Here is a 25,860-nt window from a genome sequence, read left to right as displayed (position 1 = left end):
TTTCCTGCAGCCTCAGTGATCTTGCTTGCAGATTGCACCCCAAATACCTATGACTGAAGAATGGAAAGGAAAGTTAATGGAGTTGGCTGAGATGGCAAAACTGACTACTTTGATTAAAAAAAAAGATTTTGACTGGCTTTGCTTCTACTTGGAAACTGTTTTTGGACTTCTTGCTTGAACCTGAAAGAAGTTAAACTTTCTATTCCACCACCTGGAATAGGAAGGTGGCCAAGGCCTTGGACAAGATTGCGCCCGTGCGACCTCTCTTGACCCATCGAGCCCGATACTCCCTGTGGTTTACAGAGCAGTTGAGGTTTCTGAAAAGGATTAAGAGACATCTAGAGCACTGCTGGAGGAAAACAAAGACCGAATCCAACCAAACACAGGGTAGAGCTGCTATTAAGGCCTACCTTGTGGTGGTAAGAGTGGTGAAACATCAACATTTCTCTGCTCTTATTGCATCCGCAGAATGCCACCCAGCGGCCCTGTTTAAGATCATTCGATCTCTTCTGGGAAAGGTGGGCCCAGTGACCCACCTACAGGGCCGCGCAGAGGAGTCTTCTGGGCATCTGGTGGATAAAATTGCTTGGATACGTTCCCAGTAGGACACCAAGCGTGTGGCTTGGCCTGTGGAGATGCCTGGGGTACATACTTACCCTGTTATCTGGGAAGAGTTTGATCCTGTTGGACCTGAGGAAGCAGACAGGGTCCTCTGAGCTGTAAATGCCACCACCTGTCAATTAGATCCATGCCCCTCCTGGCTGGTTAAGGCAGCTCGGGAGGTGACGTGTGGGTGGGTCCAGGCAATGGTGAATTCATCCTTGAGAGAGGGAGTTTTTCCAGCGGCCTTCAAAGAGGCATTGGTACACTCTCTCCTCAAGAAGCCATCACTGGATCCCACCATACTGGACAATTTTTGTCCAGTCTCCCACCTTCCCTTTTTAGGGAAGGTGATTGAGAAGGTGGTGGCATTGCAGCTCCAGAGGATCCTGGATGAAACGGATGAAACGGATTATCTGGACCCCTTTCAGTCAGGTTTTAGGCCTGGATTTGGGACTGAAACAGCATTGGTTGCACTTTTGCATGATCTCTGGCGGGAGCGGGATGGGGCTAATGCATCCATCCTTGCTCTTCTTGACCTCTCAGCGGCTTTCGATACCATCAAGCATGGTATCCTTTTGGGTTGGCTTGGGGAGTTGGGGGTTGGTAGCACAGTCTTGTGCTGGTTCACCTCCTTCCTCCAAGGCTGGTCCCAATCGGTGTTGATAGGGAGCGAGAGGTCCAGCCCATGGCCCCTCCTTTGTGGGGTGCTGCAGGGTTCAGTACTTTCCCCACTCCTTTTTAACTTCTACATGAAACCACTGGGCGAGATCATCCGCCACCATGAGGTGAGGTATCATCAATATGCAGATGATACCCCAGTTATACATCTCCATCCCAGTGATCTGAGTGATGCTGTGACTACCCTTTCATGGTACCTGGAGGCTGTGGGGGTCTGGATGGGGAACCACAGGCTTTAGCTGAACCCTGGTAAGACGGAGTGGCTGTGGGTTGGGGGCTCCTCTGTATCCAGAAGTTTACCATCTTTGGTTCTGGAAGGGGTCACACTACCCCAGACAGACCCGGTGTGTAATCTGGGGGTCCTCCTGAACTCACGACTCCTGCTCCAAGAGCAGTTGGCAGTCGTGGCCAGGAGGGCCTTTGCTCAACTACGTGTTGTGTACCAGTTATGCCCTTTTCTGGATCGGGAGTCCCTCCAGTCAGTCACTCATGCCCTAGTCATCTCCCATATAAACTATTGCAATGCGCTCTACATGGGGCTACACTTGAAAAGTATCCAGAAGCTTTAGCTGGTTCAAAATGCAGCCACACAGACAATTTTAGATGCCCCAAAGATGGCACATGTTACACCTTTGCTGCATGAGCTGCATTGGGTCCCAATTTGCTTCCAGGTCCAATTCAAGCTGTTGGTTATCACCCCCATTATATCCACCCATCCCACCCGGTCAGGCAGAATAGGTATGCTGCGGACCCTATCGATGAAAGAATGTCAACTGGCGGGGTCCAGAAAGAGCGCCTTCTCTGCTGTGGCCCCTGCCTTATGGAATCTGCCCCAGAGATGAGGCAGGCCCCAACTCTCTTGTCCTTCTTGAAAGCAGTCAAGGCCTGGCTCTGCCAACTGGCATGGGGTGAAGAAAGGGACAACTAACTCTGGGGGGTGGCTAGCACCTTGAAGATGCTCCCATATGTTAACATCTTACTGATCATCAACATCTTGGAAGATATTATTATTTGTGTATGTGTTTGGTTTTATTCTATTTTTACTGTATTTTTATACTGTTATTGTATTTTAATTAATATTTATTGTTGTTTTATTGTGAACCACCCAGAGTCGCTTCTTCGTGAGATGGGCAATACCTAAATTTGAAATATAAATAAATAAAATAAGTAAATTTTGGGTTTTGATGATTGATATTCTTTATTCTTTTCTGCACTTTAAATTTTGTTCTTTTCTTGATCTTTCTCTCTTTCAATCCTTTTTTTCTGTTTCTTTATATTTTATTCTCTGTTGAAATTTAATAAAGTTCTTTTGGAACAAAAAGTGATCTTGGTTGCAGATTGCTGATTTCCAGTGTGAGAAACCACAATTTTGGGGCAGGGTCGTTAAAAGGCAAAGACTTGATTCCTCCCCAACAATTCTACTAAATATTGTTGGCTTCCTGCTGTCTTTGGAAGGAAGTTATTTGTGATCTCTTCTCTGCTGGAAAAGTGGGCAGTAATCTACTCAATTCTAAAATTGCCAATTAAGTAGGAATACCTCCTTCCCATATCTTTTACTTCACCACCCCTACCTCCCACATGCACACACCAACTATGCAGTAGACTGGAACTCCCGCATTTTTCATAGTTGGAGAAAGAGAAGAGATGAAAAAAGCTAGGATAGGACCCCAAAGGTGAAGCCTAAACAAAAGCTCCAAGATTACTAAGAGTTTTCAACAAGTCTTTGTGAATGCTAGTTTGTCACCTGGTGTCCATGAACACTACAATCCCATGCAGATAAACTTGGGGTGTCTTTAGGAGATTCCTTCATTAATAGATTTACTCTAGATGCACTGAACTCAAACGCTCATAATTCTCCAATCTTAACTTTCTGGACGGGAGGGCACCAAGTCAAGATAGACACCTGACTCTCACCTTACATTTTCTGAGCTATCTCCAAATTTTCCTACTCAAATAATTTAATTCTGCCCCCAGTATCCTCAGACAGCTTATAAAGCATGTAACTATTTTTTTCCCATTCTTTTTCTCAGGAATTTTCCATACTGTAGCCTTCAGTTGCTTGTCTCCTGTGCAATAACTGGCTGGAGATAAAGCCGCTTAGGAGATCCCTTTCCAGATGTCAACCTCTTCCTCCATGTTGGCCACAGGGATGGCCGAGCATTCTATCCAAAATGCAGTTAATGTGCTTCTGTTACTTTCCCACCCATGCCAGGAAAGCAAGTGCCAACTTGGGAGCCTGATGAAAAAAAAGACAGTTTTACAGTTCTTTCAGTCACCTGGGCTAGAAGGAAAAGCTTGGCAGTTTCCCTTCTTAACTCCTCCCAGTTAAGAGACAAAGATGCAGCATTCCACCTTCTGTTACTGAACTTGTAAAACAAAACAAAATAAAATTAAGCCCCACCCCCAAAGGTCCAGCCTTTCATCAGCAGCCCAGTGCTAAATAACCATCAAAGACGGAGAGTGGGGATGATGGGTATGTCAGAACACACACCAGCCAATGGGAACAGAGGCATTTGTGTACAATGGCATGAAGTGCAATAGGTGGACCAGACTCCCATACTGGCACCAGTGGAAGGAGGAAAACGGTCTTTTTGGTGCTGAGCAAAAAATCTGGATGAAGGTCAACTTCCCAGCAGCCTAGAGGCAGGCTGAAGATGACATCATCTGTTCTTGCCCTCCTGAAATAATGGGTAGCCTATCCTCATGCTTGGGCAACCAAGAAATGTGGATCAACTATTGGTCATAAACAACCTGTGCTTAGTAATAATTCGGGCTGTACAGATTTGATTCCAAAAAGGAATGGAGTGCAAACATAGCACCTATCTGCCGTTCTTTAAAGCAGCTGTGTCATTTCTTGGGACTGGGTCCCATGTGCTCCAAAGCATCTTTTCTTAATTATTTCCAAAGCATTGCACAACCCTAGTTAGAATTTCTATCCTGGCAGCAACAGTACAATTCCATCTAGTGCGGCTTCCACTACTGCTTTTATTACAGTAAATCTTATTAATACAACCCACAAAACTAAGAAGCCCTATGTAATTCAAATGTTGCTGAATTACAGTTTCCAACATTCATCACCATTGGCCCAACTGTCTGAAGTTGCTGGAAGTTAAAATCCAACAATTCTTGGGTGACCTACATAAGGGGACAGGTTATTCCTATTCTATGCAATATTACTCATAAAATTAATATAAGGGAGAAAAGTTTCTTCTTCGGTAAATAACCAGTAAGGTCAATTTTGCAAGAGATGTAAAATCGTATGAGAACCTATGTATTTAACTAGTCTGCTAACCAATGAAGTGTGATTATTAGTGATGGCCATTTGAGTCTCAATTGGAAAAGAAAAATAGAAAATGGAAAGAGAGAAGGTGGAATAAAATAGAAGGTTTAATTACAGCTTCTACAGCTTGGTATCTGAAAAAGAGACCAGACTCATACAAGCAGACTGCCTCCTAAGAAGTAAAGATGTATGGTAAACCACCTTAGGAAGGCTGTAGTCTTCAAAGATAATGTTATAAAATGCTTTAAACAGAACTAAAGCACTTTGTTGCAGGTTCCACTTGCTCTCTCGCTGAACAGACTCATTTAGAGCAGTGTTTTTCAAACTTGGCAACTTTAAGATGTGTGGGCTTCATCTAATTTCTATGACTGAAGTATTAAAAATATAAACAAATACTAAGTAATGATAATTAGGCAGACATGTTTTACTTTTTTCAGCAATTAAAAAAACAAGAAACAACATAATATATGGATTTCAAAGAGATGGAGGGGAGGTTGAGAACAAATTATAATCTATGGACTTCAGAGATTTTTTGAGAAAGATAATAAAATATTGATTTCAAAGTACTAAAAAACAATGAGTCTGGGTTTTGCTTTACAACCAGGCTTGCTTTCACTGTTTTTTAACATTTTGTTCCACTATGTTTTCCAGCTGATCTCCGCAAACATAAAACGGCTAAGAATTTAATGTCTAAAATGAAAACTGCCCTCTTCATGATCCTAATTCTCACATTTGCTGTCTATTTCTCACTGCTGTTACAGCTAACCAGAGGAAAGAGCATTTTTAGTAACTGTCTTGCTAAGGACAATCTCAGTATTTTCCTTCTGCTACCATGGCTTTTGTTTTGTTTCCAAACTTTTTTTAAGTAAACATTTACAATAAATTCAGGATGCAACCTAAGAATCTATTTTCAATAGTGGAATATTTAGAAAAAGAAACAGCTTTGAGGCTTTGTAGAAGGAATGTCTTGCCTTACTCAGTAGGGATTCATACATCACACTAAGCCGTAAGGCGGTTTTCTGTTTTGTGTGAGTTCAATCCATTACGGTTTGTCAATGGTGATGTACACTTTACATCTCTGTGGTTTATTAATTAAACTGTGGTTAAGCAATTGACAGCTTATCATGCTATGTGAAAGACTGGTTCTGGTGAGAACTTGGATGGGTGAGCACCCAGAAAATCCAAGGCTGTATTGATGAGTCAATAAACTTTTCCAGGAGAAGGCAGTGGCAAAACTATTCCACACTGTTGTCATAGAAATCTACATGAACCTGTTCCTGTAGTCACATCAGGATATAAGCTAGACTCAAGGAAGTCTTTACTTTTATATATGAACCCAGTCTCAGACAAAGACGACACCAGTCTGTCTCCTGCAACAGCATAGCAAGTCCAAATTTACAATCATGGTGAACCAGGACTTTGGGACAGAAGCAGAGGGCTCCCCATATTGGAATAAGCAAACCAGCAGGGCTTAAATAATGCATTAGACTGGATCCATTTAAATCCATGGGAACTGCTTCTTCCAACTAATAAAGATCTCACCAATTTCAGTGGATCTCTTCTAAATATATCTACATCTTGATCCAATCCATTGCTTCTTAAAGAAGGAGCCTCTGTAGGAACATTTAATCTAGGGTCTAAGTTACCTACCCATATCTCTGCCTTGATAGACCACTTCCCCATAGGTCTGCCTTATATCTTCTTTGATTATTGATTACATGCCATCAAGTCATTGTCAGGTCTTAATGACCACATAAATAGATTTTCTCCATGACGATCTGTTCCTAAGCTGTCCCGGTGCACTCATCGCTACTATAACTAAGTCCATCCATTTTGCTATTGGTCATCCTCTTCTTCTCTTTCCTTTCCACCTTTCCAAGCATTAGAGCCTTCTCCAGAGAACTAAGTTTTCACATAATGTGTATGAAGTAGGATAATTTGAACCTGGTCATTTGTGCCTTGAGTGAGAACTCTGCATTGATTTGTTCAGTGATCCATTTGTTTGTTTTCTTGGTGTTTGTTTCCTGTCCACAGTATTCTCAGGAGTCTTCTCCAACAGCAAAGTTTAAAAGCATCAATACTCTTCTGATCTTGCTTCTTCAGAGTCCAACTTTCACTCCCATAGAGTGTTACAGGGAATACCTTGGCTTGCATGATTCTGATCTTTCTAGATATAGACACATCATGGCATTTGAATATCTTTTCCAAGGTCTTCATGGCTGCTGTACCAAGTGCTAATCTGTGGCATATTTCTTGACTGCTTGTTCCGTTACTGTTGATGGTTGATCCTAAAAGGAAGAAGATATCCACAACTTCAATATCTTCATTGTTAATTCTAAGGCTGGTTGTTTTACCTAATGTCATTGGTTTGGTCTTCTTTATATTTAATTTTAGTTCCATTTTTTCACTGTGCATCTTGACCTTTATTAGTAGGGCTTGCAGATCCTTTGTATTTTGGGCTATCAGGGTAGTGTCATCAGCATAACACAAGCTATTGATGTCTCTTCCTCTAGTTTTAAAATCATGCTCATCTTCTTTCAGTCCAGCTTCCCTTAATATATATTCCGCATATAGGTTGAATAAATAAGGGGAGAGTATGCAGCCTTCTCATATTCCTTTGCCAACCTGGAGCCAGTCTATTTTGCCATGTTCTGTCCATACTGTGGCTTCCTGACCTGTATATAAGTTTCTCATGAGGACAATGAGATATTCTCAGATTTCCATTTTTCTGAGCACTTTCCACAGCTTGACATGATTGTAACTTTTTAGCAACGATTAAAAGAAAAGAAAAATAATCCTGTAATCGTATTAAAGATGAAATCAAGATTAGGAATGGAGAGCATCCTTATGATTCATGGTATCTAATCATGACTGATTTGACACTACACACAGGGCTTTCATAACTGGCTCTGTTCACACAACATATGAAACTATAAACCAGGATTAACAAAATGCAATTTTTGTATTCACCAAACATGCTCCAATAAATAAATCATATTGTGGCTTAATATGAGGGCCTGGTTCTTGCCATTTATTACATTTAGATCACAACTTGCTTCTATCACAAATCCCATCACAAGTGCTTCCATTTGTGGGACCATCTCTCTCCAAGTTTCTACCCATTCCATGAGGTCCAACAGTAGAGGCATGCTATGGACCCCATCTACTAACAATTGTCAACTAGCGGGACCCAGAGAGCGGGCTTTTTCAGTTGCAGAACCAACCTTTTGGAACACCATGGCCCTGAGATTTCACATGCCCTGACCCTGCCAGCCTTTCAGAAAGCCTCAAAGACTTGGTTGCATGCCCAGGCATGGATGCCAGGAGGTTAGCTTGAGCTCATGAGATGTTGTGGTTTTTATTGTTGGCATTGGCCATTTATGTATATATAGATATAGATATTATGGATTGGGGCCAAACATATTGTTATTATTGCAGGCTTTTTTTGTTGTTGTTGTTAGCCACCCAGAGTTGCTATGGTGAGATAGGCAGCCATACAAATTAAATAAACACATCATAAGAGCATAGAGGGGACCTCTATCAGGTCTCCCATCCAGGCACTGAGAGGCCCCTATCTACTTCCTTTCAGGGAGGTGAGAGAACTTTCTGCTATCTTGAAGATGAGTGGCTCAGTAGTGGGGAAAATGTTCTTCGCTTCTTCCTATAAAATAGCAATTTAAACGTTTTCCACTAAATCTCATTTAGACTACACAATTGCTAAACTCTAAAATCCTGTGAAGCTCCTAGAGATCTGCCTTTATCCAAGGGATGTTAAAGAATGTATTTTAAAATGCAGGACCATTTTGAATAATAATCTTTATTTATCAAATTTACATACTTCTGGCAGAACCCAGTAGCCAAGTTTACAAAACAAGTATCTATAATCTTCACTAAACAAACGGTTATGTATAGACATGGAGAAATGCAACACCAATACTTATGAAAAGGAGAGAGAGAGAATATTAAATGTTTTAGCATACCTTCTAATTTCATAAGCCAAGTTATCACTCATAATTAGAATACTTTTTCTCTTCTTCATTCCTTATTAAATTTAAACATCTGAACTATTTGTCTCAAAACTACAAAGCAGCATATTCTATAATTGACATTTTTCCTAACAACTTTTCTTGTTCTTCATAAGGGGCAAAAGAATCCTTTGTGTGCTTACTCAGAAGTAAGCCTCATACAGTTCATCAAGATTTAATCCCCAATAAGTATATTACAAATGCTGAACATTCCTGTCAGCCCAAATATTACATACTAGTCTCATTATTATTTGTCATATGTCTATATGGAAGCAGCATTTTACAAGAATTGCATGTTCTCTTTCCACCTCTCTCCTATTCAAACTGAAATATCTTTGGTTGGTTAATTTTCCTGTCAATGAAGGCAGAAAAGTTAAGATTCTATGGGATCTTAGTGGGATATTGCTATTTTCTTGGTGGAAACTGTCCAATAAGGAGCCAAAGCTGAAAATCAATAAATGCAAACTACATGCAGAATGCATGCAATGTGTTTGCTGTAAACACCCAGCTTAGAATTCAATCTATGAATACATAAGTACTTTCATCCCAACTTCCTGTTATTAATAGAGAGAACCTTTTAAAAACTATTGAAACAAAAATGGAGATAACAGGTTCTTTGAGAGATTTTGGCAGCTCTGTCAGAAACTGATTAGTTTTCACATCTAGCTGTTAGCTAGAGAAAGAGAAAAAGCAAAAAATGAACAGAGAATTTATGTTAGTTATTTGGGCCACTTGATCATTAGACAGTTTCCTTTTCAACATCTATTGTAGGTCAGACATAGATTCCCTAATCTGTGAGTCAAGGAGCAGAATACCCATAATACTGCAAATCAGGTATCTTGTCTAGAACCCTGCATGCGAAAGGACAGAATTGAAATCTTTGAATTTTCTACTGAAATTCAGTAGAAGGCTCAGTGAATCGAGTAAAACTTATTGCCAAGTAAACCTAAACAGGATTGGTTGGCATGACAAATACATATTCAGCTTTTGTGCACATGCCATAAATATATTTAGAATTTTACTTTTCTCTTGTTCTTAACTTTCCATTACTTTATCAGCAATTGGAGTAAAGAAAAAAAAAACACCCTAAAAATGAGAGCAAGCTGTGTTTTGAAAATATGAGCAGTGTTCCTAGGCCAGACCTGATACTATTGAGCACATATCATCATTTTAAAATCTGCAAGTGATTAAATGTGCAAAATGTTTTTCAGTAGTTCAGCAAATAGTCAAGTATTTTTATTTGAATGGTTGTTAAATAATCAAAAAGTCTCTAGCGGGTTCCTGGATGCATGGACTGAGAATAAGACTAGCAAATCTATTCTTTCCTTGTTTTATTGTGCCAAAGGATAGAGATTTATATGCTTCTATAATAGCAATAATATTTTCTTTTTTTCCCCAAAAAAATGTTTAGTTCAGATTCATCAACACACATTTCTGCATTCTATTAGAAAAGGCTGGATGTAGCAATCAAATTAAATGACTCTTTGCAATTTAATAATAAAAATAACCTACATAAATTAGTATTTCCTCCTGCAGACAGGAATGTTTTCTCCCTCCTTATTTTCTATGCAATTAAATTATTACTGGCCTTTGTTTGTATAACATATAATTTCTTTTAAAAGATCTATGGAAAGAGGCGTGGGAATGTAAGAATTATCTTAAAAAGTAAAAATAAAAAATAATGCAACTACTAACCAAACACTTGAAGTTCTTTAAATATTGACACTTGCTCTTTCATCCTTCTACTGTATCTAAAACTGCACACTTGGGCATAGAAACTTGGAAGCAAGGTGATTTAAGATCGGATTTCAGAAATATGATACAGCTTTTAAACCCATCAATATTATATCTTTGTACCAGGAATATCTTAGACAGGAGAGAGGGAATGACAAATCACTTTTAATTAATCAATTTAACTCATTCCAACCCACTCAAACCACGTAATTATTAAAACAGTAGAAGATTCCTTGAAATACATTGTCTTGTATCTGGAAACTATCAACACTCCCATCTTGTTGATTATTACATCAGACTGGGAAAAAGTCTTATTACATGGAAACCTTAGACATAAAATAACTGAAACATCTCACAAAAGTTTTATACGTAAGATTTTTAATTGTTATAAATTGGGAGGGAGAAGAGACAGGAGAGGGTCGGCACTCTTGATGTCCCCCAAACCTTTATCCTAAACAGTCAGTACGAAAGTCCACCACCCTTGCCACCACAATATCAGAATTGTTCATATGCTTCCAAAATAGGGATGTCTGAAAGATGAGCATATCCTCAAGATGTTCCTCTAGCACATTTCTCATGGGGGGGGGGAAGAGCCCCAAAATCCTCTGAGCCTCCCAGAGTCACCCATTGGGGGAGATGGGCGGCATACAAACTTAATAAATAAAAATAAATGAATAAATCCTAACAACAACTTTTCTACTCTTAAACCCCCAAACGGCCAGTGCAGAATTCATACCCCGTCTCTCTGCCTCATCTCAGCATGCATTTGCCTCACTTATCTAAGTCAGTCAAAATAAACATTGTTTGTCTTCTAAACTGGAGAAAAGAGGAAAGTTGGAGGAGGGAGGGACAATCAGTCGAATCTCCCCAAACCTTCACAAATGGCCCTCCTCAAAGTAGTGACAGATTTTTGACTCAAGTTTCTTGATACCCCCTTTTTTCCCACACTTGTCCTATCAAGTTTTCTCCACATCTAAATTTTAAAAAAAAAATCAGCTTAAACTCCCCTGCACTTAGCAGGAAAGGGGGCTTGGTCAACCCCCTCCTCTTTAAAAAAATAGGCTTTTTCAAGGTCTTACTGCTGTTTTCTGTTGCGCTGTTCATTGGCTAGAGAAGGACGCTCAAAAAAGCAAGCTTCTGTCTTCTGTGCTCAGAAAAAAACCCCAGTGCTCCACTTCTTTGCACACCTAAAAATTTGACCAGAAAACCTCCATGCAAACCTATGATGCCAAAGATTTGCTTGTATTCCTGTGCTCTCTCTTTCCTCTCTTTCTCTTTTACACTTTAAATGTTGGAGAAGGAAAATAATATTCCAAGCTGGCCTTAATAAAAGGCACCCCCTCCCCTCCCTCCCTCCCAAATTTAGAACAATTATATAGACATTTCAAAGAACCACTGAAAGTAGAATATGAACAATCAGCAAGATCAGCACAAAGCTTTCACGTTTGCTGTTTCCCTCCCTTCATTTTCTCCAGATGGAGATCCAGCAAAGTGGGACAGGAGAGAAACGGAGGGCAAGGAGGAAAAGTTAAAAATCCTAAGGTTGCCCTTTGAAGGGTTTAACGCATCAAGCGAAATATTGAAAAGTGGGGGGACCTTGCCTTTGGGGAGGGGGAAGGAGTGACTACCCCCATCCCAGGACAAGAAAGAAAGAAAGAAAGAAAGAAAGAAAGAAAGAAAGAAAGAAAGAAAGAAAGAAAGAAAGAAAGAAAGAAAGAAAGAAAGAAAGAAAGTCCTATGAAGTTCCACCAGACATTTATTTTCAACAGCTGCTATTTTTAACGGTGCTGCTATTTTTAGAAAGAGCTCTGTTTTTTTAATCTGCTGAACCCTCACCTCATCCTGGCAACGGGTAGTTTCTCCCCCACAGAGTTGCCCCAGGCAGCCCCCTGCCTCCTCCCCTCCCCCCATTTTCTCTTGGCTTCAAACACACCCTCATTTTTCACATGGCAGCCTCTCCCTTTCCAGCCCCACCCCAGCTTACTTCCTTTACACACACAAGCGTGTGGACACACACACGCTCACAGTCAGCCATACACTAAAGCTAAATTCACCCTGCCTACTTTTCCTTTCCTGGACTGTCCATTTTTCTCTTCTCCCTCCCAACCCCACACCCACTTTGCAGAAATGCTTTTCCCACATCCCATTTCCTCAAGCTGAGAGGGGAGGGGGGGATGTTCCCCATATTTTCACTTCCATTCATCCCCTGAAACAGAAATGACACACTTGCTTTGAAAATGAGCACCTTCCCACTCCCACCCCAGTGTATGCTTTGGGGTGGACGGGCGATTCTAATCTGCTTTATACAAAGATGGTAAATTTCCAGATACCTGGTCAGCCAGCTGCCTTAAAAAAAGGGGGAGGTTCAGTAATCTTTTTATAGAGGTTAAAGGTAAGGAGTTCCCTTGGTATCAACTTCTGGTGACTTCACAGACACTTCCGTGTTGTTTCCTTGGCAACAAATCTGGAATTGGTTTGGCATTGCCTTTGTCCAGAATGTCTTTTGGACTTCTCAATCTAGTGTGCAATCTTGGGGTTTCCCATCCAAGTGTTAACCAGGTGCAACTCCAGTTAGCTTTTCTGCAATGAGCCATCTCTAGCCACTGTGGAATTCTTTGGGGCTCTAGCTCAGAACATGACCTGCCTGCATAAAGGCTCAGGTTTTCCACTTGTAAAGCTGGAAAAGACTCCTGCACTTAAGCATCTGTAGATAAAAAACTTTTTTCAGGCCAAGAGGTAAACCTGACCTTTGAATGGCATGCTAAAAGCCCCATTTCCCCAAATTAGTGGGTGGGAAGGGGACAAAAACTAAAGTTGATTTATATTTAATGACAATGTAGTACGACTACCTTCTTGTGGTGTATTTTATATATTGTTTCTTTTTTGCTACACTGTAAATTCTAAGTTGGCCAGAAATGGTGGCATCACATAAGCTCTCCAAGGGCCACGGGTGACCCAGGTGTCTGGTGATAAACCTACTCCAGGCCCTTTAGAGGAGTTGGGGAGGGGCTGTAATGCCAAAAATTCCCAGCTTGTGCTGTTGTTTCCCCTCTGTATTTTCAATTCAAGCTTCTCCTTCAACTGCCACTGTGAACTAGAAGTTCAAATCCTGTGGCCTTATTTGTTTCCTGGATTGGAGAAGAAAAAGTAGCCTCTTTTTAATATGAAAAAGCCCTCTGGATCAGATTTAATGTCATAAAACCTGTTGAGAACTCAGGCGACATCAAAGGGGGAACCAGCATATTGATCTTCAACCAATGATCTCTTTGCACAGCCAGTTTCTAATTTGAGATCAAAAGAATGGGCTTTTAGATCACTCGGGTAGGGAATGTTTTACATCTAAACCAGCCTTAATCAAACCAGTGCCTCCAGGATTACACCTTCAACAAGCGTGGAAAGCTGATCTGAACAATAATGCTAAGGCAGAAGTCTGTCCATCTGCACACTCCCAAGGGGACGCAATTATACAGGAACGGCACTTCTCACACAATTGATTAGGTGGCAGCACTTAGCTGATGCTCCTAAAAAGGGTCAGATGTGGTTAGTCTTTGACCTTGAATGAAAACTCTCAGGAGATCCCAGGGCTGTAGGCTAGACCAGGAAGTAAGACTCAAAAGAAGGGAACGGCCAACCTATTTCCAAATTGTCACAAAGTGCCTCACAAAGTCAGACATGACTTATTAATAAAGAGATTTTGCTGATGATCAGGATTCATAGCCATGGAAAACAAGGGCCTAATCACACATACCCAATATTATTGTGATATCTAGTTCCAAGTTGATGCTTCTCTTCTGCTCCACCATCCTCTGTTCTCCTTTCTCAAATGCTTCCTTTTCATTTCTAACATAGCCATTGCTCCCCTCTTCCGTTTCTCTCTTTCCCTCCTTCCATTTCTCTCCCACCCCTTCTACAGTCTTCGCATATGGCTCTCCCACAGCACAAGGAATTTGGCAAGACTACTTTCTCAAAAGAGTCCATGAAAAAAAAAATCGCTCTCCTTTTCTCCTTGCACATTCCACACTGCCTGTGAGATGGGGAAGTAGAGCAGAGTGCAAAGTCCCCATCTGTTCACCCAACAAACCTCTTTTAACTCCACTTTTCATTCTCCCCTCCGAAACACCCTCCTGCCAAGAAGAAGAAGGAAAAGAGGGAATAAAGCAAACAAACGCTGCTGTTGCTACGTTTGCACTTTATACCCTTTTATATTTACAAGCCTCACTTAGGCTAAAAATAGCAACGCGTGATCCATTTATAACTGGCCAGACGTGCCCTGGGTCTGCTGGAGAAGAAGAGGCGTGGTTTGTGGTCCTCCTACCTGAGCTCTTCTGAATTTAAAGGAGCCATCCTTTACTCACCCAGCCCAGATCTAAATTCACTTCTGCAACTTTTCTTCCGTTGGACTGAATTTTTAACTAGGTAAAATTCATAGCTGTTTCCTGGAATCTATACCACAGTGTCTCCAGAAGGGTAGCCCTTGTTAGTCTCTTGCCGCAAAACCCTCACAGAATTGTGTGCACTTTAGAACAGGGTTCCTCAACCTCAGCAACTTTAAGATGGGTGGACTTAAGGCTGGCTGGGGAATTCTGGGAGCTGAAGTCCACCCATCTTAAAGTTGCTGAGGTTGAGGAACCCTGCTTTAGAACAGCAAATGCAATAGTCTTTAAAGGGACCGAAGGTTCTTTTGTAGTCTGATTCAAAATCTTGAACTCACTGAAAAACATGCTTTGCTTAGAGTAGTCCCGTTAATCTCTATCAATGTGCTACTCCAATCCACATTCAAAGAACAAATGTATGTATTTTTAATCCCAAACTCACCCCATGAAGTTAACCAACATGCTGCATAGTTTAATTCTTATGCTTATCTTTAGCTTATGTTTAACTCAATTACTGCACTGGGAAGTTAGTGAGTTGGTCTGACTGAAGTAGCATGTAAGTTTGAGGGATAAATAAATAAATAAATGCTGCCCCCCAAGGCACAGATCTGGCTTACTCATCATGCCAAGCCACAATTTGTTTAGCCACAGTTTCATGAATAAACCACATTTGCTAGATTTGGATAACATGCTATTCTAAATCTTGCTTTTACAAACCATAACAGTTGCATTCAGAACCCAACACCTCAAGCTGAGTGAGACAAAGTGCATTATGGTGTTACAGGATTTGTGAACTGAGCTGCGTAGTTATGTCTACCCAAGCTGTGCCACTCCAGAATTCAGGCCAAGAGATCTCTCCCTTACAGAAAAGAGCACTTGTTTGCACAAGGTCTCACATTAATACTCACTGCAGTATTTCTACATGAAAATAGGCATTATTAAATTTTGCTGGGATTGCGGCTGATCTGTGGGCTCTGTCAGAGCTACAAACTGTGATCTCATACTTCTCATCTGAACAAAGAATGGCGTGCTACCACCAATCTAGGCATTGGTCCAAAACAGACAGATTTACAGGACTTGTCTCATCCATCTTGTGCATGTTGCAAATGGGTGAAATAGGAATTCCCTTATGGGGGGCGGGGGTGTCAATTTCTTTATTCCATTTTTAAACCACTACATTTATATGGCTCCTGGCAGTGGATATGCTCACAAAAGAAGACCATGCTCACAGAGAGAAAATGAACCAGAAAATGAAGTGTGAACATGACATGTTCAAGGGGCTTTGTGCCAAATGCAACATCAGTGCGGACGTGGCTTATGCTTCCTCTCACCCTCCCATATGCCTGATATAAAGCTGAGAGATGGGTATATTTCCCTTGCGAGATTCCAGAGCATCTGAATGCTGGACTCACTGTTATAGTGCAACACGTCAGCAACTGAGTATTTTGAAATCAACAGGGCTTCCCAATATCCTTTGGGGGTGGAAGGTCCACACAGCACACAAATCATATTGTGCAATAAATCCATGATCAAATGACCCACACGTACAGCAGCATTTTATGACCATGACGAAATAGTCTTGTCTTGGTCACGTGCTCAAACATGTGGTTTCTCTACCCAGGAATTTTTTTTAAAATGAAAGGTTGTTTGGAGAGACGTGATCTCGGTCGCCTGAATCATCTTGAGACCAGGAATACCCTCCTTAAACAAAGGTGAAGTAACAACAATCTGCTGAGTCAAGGGCCACATTAGCCCTGAGTGAATTGGAGCAAACAGCAACCGGTTACAGGTCACCTGGAGTGCTCAGTTTTATTTTTACTCCTGAAATACAAAAGCCCCTCTAAACCATTTTGAGTATTTTACAATGGAATTAAGGATGCTAAAGTGATGAGCTGAAACCACAAGCTTTTTCATCTTGGCTAGGCTTGTAAATCCAGTGGCACACAGACACCGAATACATACATGCTATTTAAAAATAGCTTTATCACCATGGTATGCTTTAAGTTAGTTTGATGAATTTTATAATTTGTTTGTATGTGCTTACTCTCATGTTACTGTTGTGTTCATAACAACTTAACATTCAGTCTTTCTAGTTGGGAATGCAGAGAGTTGTAGTCTACCTCTGTGTTTCTCAACCTTGGCAACTTTAAGATGTCTGGACTTCAACTCCCAGAATTCCCCAGCCAGCAAGCTGGCTGGGGAATTCTGGGATCTGAAGTCCAAACATCTTAAAGTTGCCAAGGTTGAGAAACACTGGTCTAACGTTTCTGGAGCATATACAGTTGAGGAAGGCTAATACAACCACCCAACTTTAAAGTAGCCATTTTAGAGTAAATATTTCATATGTGTATCTTGGGTGTATGCTCTGATAGAGCCTCTGTTGTAAGCAGCTGCAAAAGTCCACCCAAAATGCTTAACTTAGTTACTGAGTAAAATCATTTTCTGAATTCACCTCCTACACTGTAATAAACTAACTAAACAGACTTGGCTCACAAAATAATCTAAGCTACCAAAAAAAGAGAAAACAGAACAAGATTAAAACTATCCAGTCTTAGCATGCTGTGTGAATGCCACAGCTAGATCTTTAAATGATCTGGTTAAGGAGGTCAAAACAAGCTATCATATTGTCTATAAAGAACTCAACTTCTACTCATTGTAGGCCAGTTGTAGCTCTCCAGGTATGGCTTACCTACACTTCCAACTAGTGACTGGGCTGTTACAAGATTAAAATGGGAGTGGGAGCAGAGTAATTGTGTTTTGCTTATCCAGGTTTAGAGTTTAGCATATTGTCTGATCTATCCAGTATTTTCTACTGGCAATGCGAACTTCATAAATTCAAGCTACAGTTGCCTAGCAAGGTAGATATAGACAGAACGGAGCTTGTAGCCCTGAATAGCCAAATATTATAGAGTGACACAAAGCTCCCCCCACCCTGCTCCCTTCCAACAAGGCAGGGCTGAAACCACTACAGTACCATGGCTCTAATCCCAAGCCTGATAGGATAGAACAAATGCTATTCAGGGGACCACGTTTGCAGCTCCTGTGATGGCTCATGGTTGACTTCAAAGTTTTGGTTTTGACCTTTAAGCCCTTCATGGCTTGGAGACATGTAGCATGGACCCAACTAGGATGTTGTCTATCCTCAGTGTCTGACAGGTTAGATTGGTGGGGGTTTGAGGGTAATGTTTCTTTATGGTGGCTCCCACCTTATGGAAAGTCTTCCACTGGAGGTTAGACTGCCTCTAACATTGACATTCTCTGGTAAAGCAATTAAAACCAAAGAGCTATTGGTAGGGCCTTTGAGAGTTGATGCCACTCAATACAGGTGGGTGTGGTTATGAGATGGAGCATGGATATTGTTTTTACTTAATTTACTGCTTCAGTGTCATTATTTATTCTGGTTTCATTATGGCTTGATCTCTATATTTTTTACTGCTGTAAAGTGCCAGGAGTAACAAGACTTGGTGGTATAGAAATGTATTAAATAAATACAAATTGGTACCATCTGGTCCTGAGTGTAAATTATCCATTAGAGTAGAGGGTGGGTGCCCAGAACCTTGAACATGTTTATTGGATCCACAAGGAGTTCCTTCTTACCACACCACCAAGTTTCAGTGGTGTGACTATCAAAAATCAATCACACATTTTCCACCATTTTGTGGTGGGTAAAAATAGGAAACCTGTATCGTAGCCTCAAAAATAGAGTACTGTAATAATATTAAAAGATGAGGAAAAATCACACTTTCCCAATTGTGGGGAGAACCCTTTGGTTGGCTCTCAAACTATTATAAAGGAAGAGGGGAATCAAAGCCACAGGGAAACAGCTTCAAGGTGTCTTGACCTGTCCTAATGGGAAATGAAAGATCAGTGAGCAGCAGAAGAACAAGAGCTTCACAGGTCAAATCATGGTGTCTAGTAAGGATAAAGTTACAGGCCCTAGATGTTTAGATTCTCTCAAATCCTAATCAGATTCTGAAGATCAGGTGCAAACACTCTAATCTAGTTGGTTGCAGAGCCAGATAGCTTTCTTCTCTTCCTACCCCATTCCTTAAGTCCTGATTGGTACTGCCCAGAAAACGTAAGAAGACAGACAGCATCGTTCTTTCCTTGTCCTTAGCCAGGCTCCAGGTATATCAGGCAAAGCCCCTATATCCATCTCCAGTGGGATTATTAAGGAACAGCAGCCCATTCATGGATTTATCAGCAGTAGCTTCATACTCAGTTCTGCTAAATCCTTCTCTCCAAGAATGGACTCTTCCATTAACAACAAAGAAGCAGCCTTTTTAGGTAGTAGACCAGGAAGAGTGGCAGTTGGGTCCAAATCTTCACTCGCAACTCTCCTGTTCTTGCTCCTGGAACAGTAAAGTTATGCAATGCCTCCTCCCAGTGACACATGGTGAGGCGTCTTAGGCATCTGCCTGTGCAGACAAACTCCTGCAGAAATCTCTCAATCCATCACTCTCAGTGTCATGATTGGAGATGGCTGGACAGAAGATGAATTGCAGGAGGAAGTATCTAGGGAGAACTGCAAATTGTTCTCTCTCCTCAGGCAGCTTGAACAGAGAAATACACATTTCCTTCCTCTCATATTCATGTAGATGCAAATGCCTATTGGTCCCCTATACACAATTATATTAAAATCAGTGTTCAGAAGGACAAAAATACCATTACTCTTGCACTCTCATAATTGGCCACAAAAATTGTGTAAGAATTCCTACAGTGCGAAATGCCCCCAAAGACTCAAACCAGTGTTTCTCAACCTTAGCTATTTTCAAATGGACTACAACTCCCAGAATTCCGCAGCCATCATGGGGTCCGCCTATCTTAAAGTTGCCAATGTTGAGAAACACTGACTTAAACAAACAGGTTTAAGATAAGACTATTCTGCTGTTCCAGCACTTGAGGCCGCTGCTGAGACAGTTTTCATTCCTTCCAAAAAATCCAAATCTGCTTTTTGAGGAAAAAAATGCACTATCAGTAACTCAATCTTGCAAGCCATTAACATTCTTGTTTTTTTGCACAGCATCCCTATTATCCTAAACAAGAAACAGAACTGGAAACAAAAACTCCATGGTTTAACACCACATTATAATCTAAAATACTTGCAAAGAGAAATGATGACAAACTGAAGAGAATGGAAAAAGAACATTTCACAGAAAACTGCTTTTGTAAAATTAAACTTTTATGACTCCCCTGCTTTCTTTTATGTCTGAAATTTGCTGTAAAATGCAGGATATAAAGATTGGGGGGGGGGGGAAATCCTTGAAAATACTGTCCATGAAGTTTCTTCCACTTCTTTGAGGTCTTTATATTTTCTGAGGTCCAAAAAGGTGAGAAAGGACTTGAGATCAGAACTGCAGTTGCCCCCTACTTTCCAACACTATATCTGGAGATGAAAAGGGGAAGGCAATGTCTTTCTTAAACCGATTGAATAATCTAATAATTCCTTCCCTGGATAAAATAACGAAATCCTATCCAGAGAAACCAATACAACCCATTCTGCACAATTTAAGAGGCACAAGTTATTGACTGGTCAAAACCACAAACAATTTCAGGCCATAATTCTTGAATGGCAGTGGATTGTATATAATCTGGAGTGGTTTCTACACAAGCAACTTTAAAAGGTTCTTATTTTAATTGCTTTATAAATGTAAAACCTCAGCCAGATTGCTCATTTGCAGTTGGCAATGCCTCCAAAGGTTTGTATAAATGCATTACCCATGAGAGACTCCTAGACAGTTTACATCTCCAGTGTGGGAAAACACCCTACTGAGTGAAAACATTGTACTCTAGCTATAGCTAATTTAAACAGTCATTCTCATCCTCCCATAAACTATCCTAATTAACTGAAAACTCTTAGTACTTCATCAATCTACCATTCCCAGAATTTCTGAAAGACAGAAGAAGCCACCATTGTTTAGACAATATAATTATCCATGTTTAGCTTTTCATGTAGAGTGAAAGCTCAGAAATTCCAGTGAAAACTCCAAAAAGATGGGTGGATCAGATACTATTGGAACACTACTACCAAAAAGACAGTCAGATTAAGTTGCCTTTGAGCAAGATACTTCATATAACTCAGTCATGTAGTTAGGATATTTCATCCGTGATATTCATGGGAGCCAAGTCAATTCTTTGATTTCAGATTAAAACATTGTCAGGATTGATCCAAGCTATTTTTTACTGTTTTCAACACCTGGAAGCTACAAACATGGGCAAGCTTGCATGTTCACAAGTCTGTAGAACTTGTTCAGAACCCACAATTTGTCCTTTCTGAACAATAACGGAAGATGGAGAATTCATCAATCAGTAGTGACTCAGCACTGGCCAGTAATTCAGACTCCCCGCTTAGGCCCATGCCTAAGCACACATTGTTTTGCTCTTCCCACAAAAAGAAAAGAAACTGTGTTCCCCTCCTGTGCCCATCATGGTGGTATACCAGGATTTCAGGGACAGAGCAAAACTATCCCTTCTGATGGGACCATAAAATTCAGATGCAGATTTCTGAAGCAGCAATAGCTTCTTAGACATGGAATTTCACTGTCCATAGAAAAACACAAATAAATCAAAATGTCTTACAATTGCAAGTCATGACCTCATTTGATCATCAGGGGATTCATCTCATACAAAACCAGATTACACCTTCAACTGGTACTCTCCACCCACTCGTCAACCCAAACTCTGTTTTCGTCAAGGAATTTTTCTAGTGAGGCCAGTTTGATTTTTATTACATTTTTTTATTACAGAAAGAGCAGACTTGTAGCCCAACTTTAAAGGTTTATCTGGCTTTCACAACTGATTCTTTGAAACTGCAGTGGTGGAAATCTAGTAAAGAATCAGTTGAGTTGAACTTTTGATGATCTCTCAGAAAATCTATTTAAAATAATTGACCATATTTTATCATTGTGTAAGATTATTTTCTCTCAAAATCTGAAAAATATTATTAGTAAATACTGGGCTGCAAAAGCAAAAAGGATAAAGAGAATTTCCAAACTGGGATTTTTAGAAGGGGAAAAGTTTCTTCACATAATCACGGAAGCTTTCAAAGCATTGTAGCATTCCTGGAGTTCAAAGGAGATCCAGGGAAGATCCAGAAATGTATAGGTTGGTTAACTTAATACCTATGCTGAGCAAATCACTAGAGATATCACTTTTAAAAAAGGAATAAAGCACACAGAAGAATAAGATTTGCAAGAAGAAAATCAGCATGAATTCTCCAAGGTAAATCTTAGAGGGAATGGTGGGGTGAGAATGGTGAGAGGAAGAAAGATTATTTTACATTCTCTAAGAAATGAAGACACTATTGCAAAGGAGGAACTGGGCAGAAGGTACAAATGTCTACAGGTGACTAACTTGGCCAGAGAATTTAGAAGGGGCAAAACCCCTTCATTTGCCTCATTAAATCTGATCCTTGTTAAAACACCAAATTAGAGAATCTCTCTCCTTCCTACCCAATTACTTCTTTAAAGCTCAAAAGCAACACTTTGAGCTGCACAGGGAAGCATTTCACACCTATTTTAATATTTTTAGAAACATTTAAAAATAATGTCAGGTGTGGCAGAGATTTGTGAGTGGTAAGGGAAGTGTTTACCTGTGCATTGGTGCAAATAGACACCATGTTGCTTGTTCAAGGTGTCCATAAGGTGCAGTCAACAAAATGAAGATGGCAGCCACAATGGTGCACACATAAAAAAGAGGTGAAGCTTCAATCGCACCATTGTGGCTGCCATCTTTATCCCTGTGGACAACCTACACTCATTCCTGCCTTAAAGGCACTTAGTTCCAAATTAAAGACATTCCTTTCAAAGTTACAACAGAAGCCCCATTTCAGTCAACTCTCTTTTTTGTGTGTGGCTTTCTGTTGCTTCTGTTACGTTTTTATTATGGTGCTGTTCCTGGATTAATGATTTTCTGATGCTATTAGGGTTTTGTTTTGTGGTTCGGATACAGCCTTGATGGGTTTTGCTGAAACCAGCCCAAAAGCATTAACAAGAATGAATGAATGATAATAAATCCTATGGCTTTGCAATAAATAAATTATTTGTGAACTTGTATCTGGTAGAAAGGGCTTTAATCCACTAAATTTATGCCACCATAAATGGGTTAATAAACGTGCCACAAGAATCTTTATGATTGTGTAGGATTGCGCAATCTCTTGGGTTCTAAATGTTTTGGATTACAATTCCTGTCATCCCAGTGTCATCCGCTTTGAGAAAGCTGCCCCATTTTAGTTTCAAAAGGAATGAAGATGTTGCGAAACAGGAATGGAAGCCAAAGTTGTACACACTGTCGTCCAGGCCTGGGGAGACTCAGATTCAAGCCCACTCCAGCCACAGAAACTTGGTGAGTGACTTTGGGTCAATCTCGCTCTCTCTTAGCACTACCTACCATGCAGGATTGACATTCTGGGGATAAAATGAAGGAGATCTCCATTTAAGCTGCCTTGAGCTTCAGGAGAAAAAGCAGAATTCACATGTATAAATACTTATTTGCTGATATATTTATATCCTGACTTTTGCACAAGAACTTAAAATGGAGTACATGGGGGCCCCTCCTATTTTTCTTTAGAATATATGAAATAGATTGGGTTGAGAGAGAGTTAACTTCAAGGAGCAATGTGTGCAACTTTCTCCATAAATGTGACACAAGGCTAGGAAAAAACAGTGTGGGATACTGGGTTCCACAGCTGATACACGGAATCTTCAGAGAAGCACAGCCTAGTTGCGCCAAATAAAACTGAGAGCTGAAGTATATGGGATAATGTGGCATACTGCCGAAATACAAAACATGCAATTGATTTAAACCATCCCATTCTGAATGTAGCCTTTATTTATAAGTACCCTACAGCTTATGAGCTGTGATCATTTCAAGAGCCTTTTTTTTTTCCTTTTCTAAAAAGGCAAGGCAATTTTATGGTCTCCAGAATCCTGGGTGTGTATGCTGAGCTCCATCAGTACATCTCAATGTAAACAGGAGATTTATTTTAGGAACTCAGCAATGTATAGCTCTCATTTGCTGCCTTGCTTTAATTACTTGCCTTCTTCAAAAGTTGCCTGTAGGAAGACTGCACAGACTCTACAATGTGGTGTAATTTAAGAAATGTGTGACTAATTGATTTTGGAACCCCTTGGGTACCAGCTTAGTGTTGAGTTGCAGAGTATGTCTCTATATGTGTTAGAAATGGGCAGGAGGGAAGGATATGGAAAACTACTTGTTCCTTTGTACTAATGAGAATAATCAGTACAAGATAATTGGTTTTATTGTACGTTTGCCACCTTGGATGTTGGTAATAAAAAGTTGGAATGGCAAATTGTATACAGACAGGCAGGAGTTTCCAATTAAAATAGAAAAAAGGAAAGGCAAATTATATTAGCAGGCAGTGGTGTCTGTGGGATATGGTCAAAAAGGTCAAGATGGCAGCCGCGATGGTGCCATCAAAGCTTTGCCTGGTTTTTATGCTCGTTTGGCACACAACACACATAAAAAGCAGGTGGAGTTTTGATCACACTGTTGCAGATACCACCTTGACTTTTTTGACCACACCTTGCAGACACCCGATAGCCGTAAAGGTAATGAAAAATATCAGTGCTGATATTGTTCAACTAAGCTCTGCCCTTCGATAACATCCAACTAACTGGGTGTGGTAGGTTGCTGGATTTGGCCCCCAGGAAACATCTGCTTCCTTATTCCTATTGTATGCACCTTAAGGGAAAACTGTTCAGATAGGGCCAGATGTGCCACCAAAAAGGCTCTGTGTAACGTATGAGTTGGACATTTTTTTAAAGGCCACATCCACACAGATGCTTTGTCATGCTTCTCTCCTGTGCTAGAACTGGAAGCAAATCACGCCACTCTAAATGTTGCTGTCTAGATAGTGCGTGCGTAACAAGCACCAAGAATGGGTCTGGGGCTGCACTGCTGTTCCTACAGCCTTAATGTGCAACATTCTGAGGGCCATGACTGGGGGCTCCTTCTTCCAGCCCCTCCCAACTTCATCCAGCAGCTGCGATTTTCTTTCTTTTTCTTTCTTGGGGTACTGAGGATTGACTGAACTTTTGTTGTTGTTCCTTGGAACTGTGAGTCGACCAGTTGATTGTCTGACCTATCAATCAATATGTGGCAGCAAAGCATTGGGGGTCTTCTATCTCTTGACTGCCATCTGGTAGTCATCTGTATTTATGCAGCGGACAAATGCTGCTGAAGACCAGGGGTTTGCTGTGGGGATTAATATGGGAGTTGCGACAACACAACATTAGGAGAGGAAGGAAATCAGAACTGATGATACCCAATTATCCATCTCAACTACAGATTTACCAGATTATTTATTTATTTAAACATTTATGTAACTGCCCACCTTAAACAACTCTGGGCAGGTTACAACCAATAAAACAATATAAACCAATATAAAACAGTATGAAACCAACAGCAATAAAACTAAAAATAGAAAAACCTGGTCTCTGATGCATCCATATTCTTGCCTCACCCTCTTCCAATCCTCGGGGAAGAGCCAGGTTGTAAGTGCTCTCTGGAAGGGTAGAAGGGTAGGGGCCTGTCAGATCTCGGGGAGTCGTGTTCCATAGGGCAGAGGCTACAATGGAAAAGGCACACTTCCAAGGACCCACAAGATGGCAATGTTTAAGGGAAGGGACCTGGAGTGTGCCTATCCTATCAGGTCTGGTGGGACAGACAGAGGTTCTCAGGGAGAGGTGATCCTGCAGATAACTGGGCCCCATGCCATGAAGGGCTTTAAAGGTGATAACCAGCACCTTGAATTGCACCTAGAAGAAAAACAGAAGCCAGTGCAGTTCATGCAACAGGGATGTAATATGGGCGAACCTAGACGCCCAACACTGCACGTGCCACTCCATTCTGGACCAGTTATTGTAGTATGTAGTAAAGTCTTGTCCACTGCCTGGAAGCTTTGGTGGACTGGATGGAGAGGAACAGGCTTAAACTCAGTCCTAACAAGACTGAGTGGCTGTGGGTTTTGAGATCCCCCAGGGCAGGGAATGTTTAATCTTTAGTCCTGAGCAAGATTGTACTTTCCTCATCAGGACTGGTATGCAATTCGGGGGTCTTCTTGGACTCACAGGTCTTGAAAAACAGGCAGTAGCTGTGGCTAAGAAGGCCTTCGGACAAATCCATCTTGTGCGCCAATTGCACTGTT

At 40.8% G+C, this 25,860-nt stretch overlaps 1 protein-coding gene and 1 long non-coding RNA gene across 4 annotated transcripts in view; one reads left to right on the top strand and one right to left on the bottom strand.

Annotated features, from left to right (window-relative positions):
• GNAS (GNAS complex locus) overlaps window positions 1–25,860 on the bottom strand; it is a 193,515-nt gene that overhangs the window by 150,256 nt on the left and 17,399 nt on the right. The gene's annotated exons all lie outside the window — the stretch shown is intronic.
• The window catches only part of LOC148214274 (uncharacterized), a 45,905-nt gene that overhangs the window by 18,929 nt on the left and 1,116 nt on the right, over window positions 1–25,860 (top strand). For all 3 annotated transcript variants that reach the window (XR_015798609.1, XR_015798611.1, XR_015798610.1), the window contains one exon: window positions 19,717–23,036. This is a non-coding gene — a long non-coding RNA (uncharacterized LOC148214274). The remainder of the gene's footprint in view (window positions 1–19,716; window positions 23,037–25,860) is intronic.

This window comes from Python bivittatus, unplaced genomic scaffold, assembly GCF_059951505.1.
Source record: "Python bivittatus isolate LINGU-HERP-01145 unplaced genomic scaffold, Pbiv_v1 ctg000700_np1212, whole genome shotgun sequence".
Taxonomy (NCBI): domain Eukaryota; kingdom Metazoa; phylum Chordata; class Lepidosauria; order Squamata; family Pythonidae; genus Python; species Python bivittatus.
This window is presented reverse-complemented; position numbering and strand designations above follow the sequence as displayed.